Genomic DNA, 6,460 nt, shown 5'->3' on the forward strand with positions numbered 1-6,460 from the left:
CCTGGGTAATTAAGGAATTCTGTTCTGTACTTTTTTTGATAAATTTTAATTATATTGAGACTTAACTTTACTTTTTCTTTTTTGTTAATTATCAATATTTTTATTTTTTTTTCCTAAAACAAAACACCTTCTGAAGAGCATTCTCCTCTCCCCACCAAAGGAAACCCATTATTACTTCAAAGGATAGAGACTTCAAAGTTGGCATAGCTCTGCCATAGTTCTGGAGAGCAGTGTTTGAGGACAGGGTGGATGTACTCACAGCCTGTAGAAACAGAGGCAGGGAGACCCTGCCACAAAATGTGTGCACACTGTCGCTGTCCCTCGGAGTAGGGAGCAGCAGGAGGTATTGCTGAGTTATTGATCCCAGATCCCCATGCTGCAGATGCTTAGCTTAATGCCACAAGCTTAGTGAGAAATTAAGCATTTTGCTATTTTATAAGGATGATATTCTAAAAAGAAACAATTTTTGGTGTCATGGCTGCGGTCGGGTCGAGCTCCACACTCTCTCTTTTGTACGCTTTTATTATTAATATTGTTCCTTTTCCTGTCTCATTGCTGTTTGTAGTAAATAGTTCTTATCTCAACCCATTTTCTTTGCCTTTTGTGTCTCCAATTCTCCTCTCAAATCCTCTGAGAGGGAAGAAGGGGTGGGTGAGCAAGAGTAGTTTGGAGTTTCAGTGGCAAACATTAAATCGTGGAGCATTTATTCCTAAACCATGACACCAATATAGGGAAATAAACTTCTAAGAAGAAATGTGAATGTGTCGTTAACCTTCAGGTGAGCTTTTAAAAGTAAACTTTAATGATTTACTTCATTGTTTATTGTATTTGATGTTGCTTACTCTGATGTTTGACCCTGTGTAGTGCTGGGCAGGCCTTAGATACGGAACTCTCAACATATCTGCAGTCTTGTGTTCAATCTTTTGTTCAAACTGATTCAATTTTCTCCTAGAATATTGTGAATCCCTGAATGAAATCTCTTGAGACCGTATCCAAGTACAGCAGTCTCTGTGTCACTACTTGTTGCTAACACAGTAGACTTTATACAAAAGAATGATCATATATACATATATATAGATATATATCCTTATTTGGTTGGTATCATCTGCTGCCAAAAATCTATTATCTCTAGATTCCAAAGGAATTATTCTTTCCAACATTGTTGCTGAGAACCAGTGTCAGGAGAGCACTGTTGGAGAAGCAATAGCTCTTCTAGCTTCTAAGACTAGCTCAGTTCTCCATCAGAGTGGAAAAAATACAAATGAACTTATAAGAACTTTGTCATCCCTTTAAAGCCAAGTGCTGTACAGCAGAACTGTAGTTATTAACATACCCTCTTACAGGTTATTGTCTCTGATTACAGACTTAGAGAGGCTCTGATATTGCCCATCATTAACAATGAATCTGTAACTCTTCATTTACCATTATTAAAATGCTTGAAACATTTGAAGAATCAGTATACACTTGTTCACTGTTGTTGGCCTTTCACCTTCTGGACAGGAGGGAAACTGTCTGTGGACTTCTGAATCCATGTGAACTGTATTATTTAACAGAACATCAGCTGAGAGGCTTTGAATAATTTTGTACTGTTTTGCTTGAAATAAAACATGTTCTGTGTACAGTTCCAATTCAGACTTCACATCCTGAAGTTTAATCTCCAGATTTGAATCTAAATATTTCAAACTTCAAACTTATGGAGACGATGTGCAGCTTTCTGCAACCTGTAGAATAAAGTTTGCTACAAAATGAAATATATTTAAAAAATCTTGTATATAAAAAAGGCCCCAAATCTGAAGACATGACAACAACTTTATTTTCTCAATTGCACTTATTAATGGTTCAACTGACCAGCAAAATTGCAGTGAAGCTAGGCTTAGCCTGGCAGCAGGGAGTGGCATGGCAAACCCATAATGAAAAAAATGTGTTGTCTGAGGGATGTGTGAATGTTTAGAGAGGAACAATTACACATTAGAAATAGCTGGACAGTTGAGCTGCTGAGAACCACTACTCAGCATGGGCAGCTTTATAACAGGCCAGGTTCTCAGTTAGGAAATGCAAACTTCAGCCCAAGAATGATGTGCTGATGTTAAGGTGTATAGAGGTATTTGTGCCTTTCTGCAATAAGCTGATGTTGAGGTGAGGGATTGTACAAGGAGTCAAAACAGTAGCAAAATGTAAAGAAGATCCTGCTCTGGGCCTTGGTGTGGTTGAATGGATGACCTGAACAGTTCTTCCATATGTGCAGTCCTTAATTCGGGAGCCTATATTGTCATTTGAGAGAGTATTGAGAAAATATCCACTGCAGTGACCCACTTCTGGATAGGGAATGGGAAGAGGGTGTCTGTCCCATGGGGCATTCCAGTTCAGCCTGCATGGGCTGCATTGATGCTGCTGTGCAAAATGTTGTTCCTGTGTCAAACTTCAGGGTCACTCAGAGCTGTACAGAGGAGAAAGCCTGAGGCCAGGCTGATTAAACATGGATTTTCTCTTTGAGGAAAAAGAAGATTTTTCTTGGGGCAGTGGTGGACAAAGGGAATCAGTTGTGAAAAGAACATCTGAGGCAGTTATTTCATTCTGCTACAAGACAGGGATCCTCTCACCCCTTTTCCAGGCCTATCCTCCTCACACTCTCAGTGTCAAGTGACTTGGAGTGTTAACAGCAGGAGGAACCAGGTGGCAATGGGGTCTGTAGGGATGAGCATTTGAAATGTGCCCAGGTTGTAGTGGCATCTCTAGGCCTGACTGGTTAGAGGCATTTACATTCTGATGTTGCCCTTCAGGGTTTAGGGTTTTTTTTAAACTTTATTTTACTCCAACCATTACTTTTTGCTATGTGGAGGGTGTAGCCTTCTTGAGAGGGATGCTTGTCCAGCCAGGCTGGCTTGGTTTGATGGCTCAGGCTCTAAAAGAGACCCTCAAAGTGATGTAGTTTGGCACTTGTGCCCTGCCCCAGCCTCCTCTTTCTCATCCTGTTTTTCTCCCGCAGTCACTGCAGATCCGTGATGCTGTCTAGGACAACACAGCATACCCTATATACCCCACAATCCCTACACACCCTCAATAGTGGTCATACTTCTTGCCCCACTCTCAGCACAGCTCTACCTAAAAAATTGAAAATGTGTGGGAAAAAATTAGCAAGCTAGATTAAAATATTTCCCTTCTTTTCTTTTTTTTAACCTTCACGCCTGGCTTTGCAAACTAATAATTTTATTCTCTTGGGTTTGGGGCTGGTCACAAGAGCCTGCATTGAGATATTCAATTATTTAGTGTCCTTTGAAAAGAAAAGGTAATGTATGCAAGAGAGATGTAAGATCTGCTCTGGTGACCATCTCCACAGCTGGGATTTTATAAGAACATTTTTGCCAGGGCTCTTGTGCTTGTGGTGCCACCATTGCAACTCTACCCAGAAACTGATTCCTCTCTTTTCTCAAGGGATGATGAATTGTTTTTGCAAGTAGGCAAACCGACCAAGAGCCTTGTCACCTTCCTCTCCTCGCATGAGTTACTACAATACCTTTTCAAAACCATTTTTCACTTTCTCATTATGTTTGAAATTACTGTTTCTCAAGCTTGAAGATTTGACCTTTTTGACCTCCTAGAAAAAATTACTTATAGGGATAGATTTCAGTATAGCATCTTATCCAGTTTTATTTTGATCTCTTCCCCTCCCTGTAATCTCTGGCACAAAGAACCTGATTTGAAAGTCTGCAAAGTGGTCTGCTGGGAATATAGTGTAACATTAAAAAACAGTAAATAATTTATAAATGCTATACAGAAAAGTATCCCACATTATTTTAAGTAATTTTATTTGATTGTGGTAGGGAATGAGCATGATCAGAGATCACAAGTGGTCTCACTGACCACAATGAACAAAAATATTTAGGTTGGGCATACTTCCTCAGAGCTGGCAAAACAGAAGTATCGTCTCTTCTTTATGGATACCGATCTTGCAGTGATTACAGTGTAGAAAAAGGTACAAATCTCTTGTAAAAACAAAACAACCAACCAAATTTATTACTATGGATCAGATTCATTACTATCAGGAGTCAGAAAATTACACATGCAGCCTGGCTATTATGTTGGATTTTCATTTTTCTCCTCCCCACCCCCCCCCTCCCTTTTTTTCCTTAGTAGTATAAGAGTAGGACCTAGCTCACCTGTTCTTACATTGAAATTGTTCTGATTTATTTTGTATTCTGTAGAGTTTTGAAATCTGGATACTGACTGCAGTATCCTAGGACACTGTGTCAGGCATTTGGATAAAGACTTCAATTTGTGTTTGTTTACAGTGATATTAGATGTTAAGAGGTTTATCCTGATGCTAGCTTCATTGCCAAAAGCTCCAAAATCAGAGATCACCCTGCATTTCACATAGCCCTGGGGACAGAATCCCGGCCTCATTCTACTTCTTTCAACTTCTGCTATAGGTTTGCTCAGTGAACTAAAAGGTTTCTTCATCTGGCAAACAGGATCAGGAAGTACCTGTCCAGGAGAGAGCATGCTTCCAGCACACTTTACTGAAACTATTGTCCCATTTTCACCTGCGTGCTTGAGGGTATGGATGTGACAGTGGTGTCCTATGGAACCCTACTGTGCATTAACTGTTACATCCAAAGTGTGTTTCCCTTTTGTCTTGTACCTGAATCTAGTTTGCCTTTCTGTATTCCTCCTATAAACTGTCTCTGCTGTTGTTTTTTGGAGGATTTTTTTACTCTCTTGCCAGATATTTCACAGATCTACAACTCTGCGATAAGCAAGAGGCCAGAGCATGTGTTTAGGTACTTTGGGCCATTTTGAGGTTAAGGACAAATTTTTTACTTGCTTGGTTGTTCATCCCACCTGTAAAATGCTATTAGTGACACTGGGCACTTTGGCACCCTGTCAAAAAAAACCACTTAGAAAACAATCGGTCTGGCTTGGTATCAGAGGAGCATTTAGCATTTAGATTAACACAGTGTATGTAGCCAGTGATAAACCTGCATTGTGAAAAAATTAATGAGTTTAGTGAATCCACTGAAGTAAAGACATGTCTGAGATTCAATGGCGTGCCTGTTTAGTCCCTTTAAAAATTATCTTTATTGTTTTTTGTAGTATTTGTTGACTGTTGACTGTTTTCTTTGGCAAGTGTTCTTAACACTCTGCTCCTCAACAGAAGAACAAGACAAAGTATCTTCTAGGTAAGTCTAGTGGCAGCAGAAGCCATGCTAGCCTGACCCCAGCATTAGTGGGAAGGCAACTGGGAATTTGTACTTGTAAGGAGTGAGTGGAATAGTGGAGCATTACTTTCTGTATTTACTCTGTTGCTTTTTCACATTACTGAATGCTGTTTAGGAGGAGATGGAAATCTTTCTAATGGGATCTAGATGGGATGTGTGGAGCAGCAGAAGGTAGTTCCCTGGAATGAAATTAGATCTGACGGTTGGGATTTGACACACTCTCTTTTGCCAGAAGTGTGTAAGATTATTAAAGCATCACAACCTCATTTGGTTGCTTTGTAATCTGTTCTTAACCTTCATGCTGATGAGGCTGTTATGTAACAAACAGTGAAGGCCAGATCTTATGTTGCTTCAGTGTATGGGAGCCCATGCCCAGAGACCCCAGTGAGGCCAGGTGGAAAGTTGGCTGCATTTTTGTTATTGAGATTATGTGGAAAACTTGTTTTTGGGCTGTGGGTAGCATCCCTGACCACAGAGAGGTGTATCCTGAGGTTTAGTGCATGATGCTATGTCTTGTCACTAGAACACTCCTGCTTTCAGGAAGCCCATGGCAATTCTCTTGACAGGGACACTGGCAAACCCTTTCTCCTTCAGTACCTAAATTTTGGCTGCATACAGAAGCAGGGATGACTGCTGTAAAGAAGGTGTTTATTATTTTTCTTCAATAGGAGCAATCTTTGGTTTGCCTTTAATCAAAAGAGGGATGTAGGTGAGGTGAGAGCCCTTGCTGAGCTCTCATTTTAGCAGAATGAAACACTGCAGCATCCATGCACCTATTTACTGGGAACACCTGATGAATGCTATGTAAACTGTGGTCAGGGAATGGCCAGCTTAAAAACCCAAACAAAAGTCTGGCTGTGAATTAGAGCTCTGAGCTCTAATTAATTCACCTATAATGAAAAATAATTTCACCTATAATGAAATCAGAGCCAACAGTATTCTCCTCATTTAAATGGAGGGAGAAGTATTTCACCTGACTAGATGCATCAAAATTCTGCATAGCATCTACACCCCACAAATCCAGACTCTGGCTAGAAGTGCTGTAGGAGTCATTTGTCAGTGTTTAGATCTCAGTTCCCACCAAAAACACATAGCAGTTCAGAGTGACTAAATTCCCAAGGTCATCCATGAAAACTGCAGTTCCTGCTAGTACACACCAAGTATTTAAGGCCCTTTTTCTTCTCTTTTCCTTTGCTTTATCAGGAACTGTGCAATAACTTTCATTAGACAAAACCAAAGCATAA

The sequence above is a fragment of the Cyanistes caeruleus genome, chromosome 2, assembly GCF_971803275.1.
Source record: "Cyanistes caeruleus chromosome 2, bCyaCae1.hap1.1, whole genome shotgun sequence".
Classification (NCBI taxonomy): Eukaryota; Metazoa; Chordata; class Aves; order Passeriformes; family Paridae; genus Cyanistes; species Cyanistes caeruleus.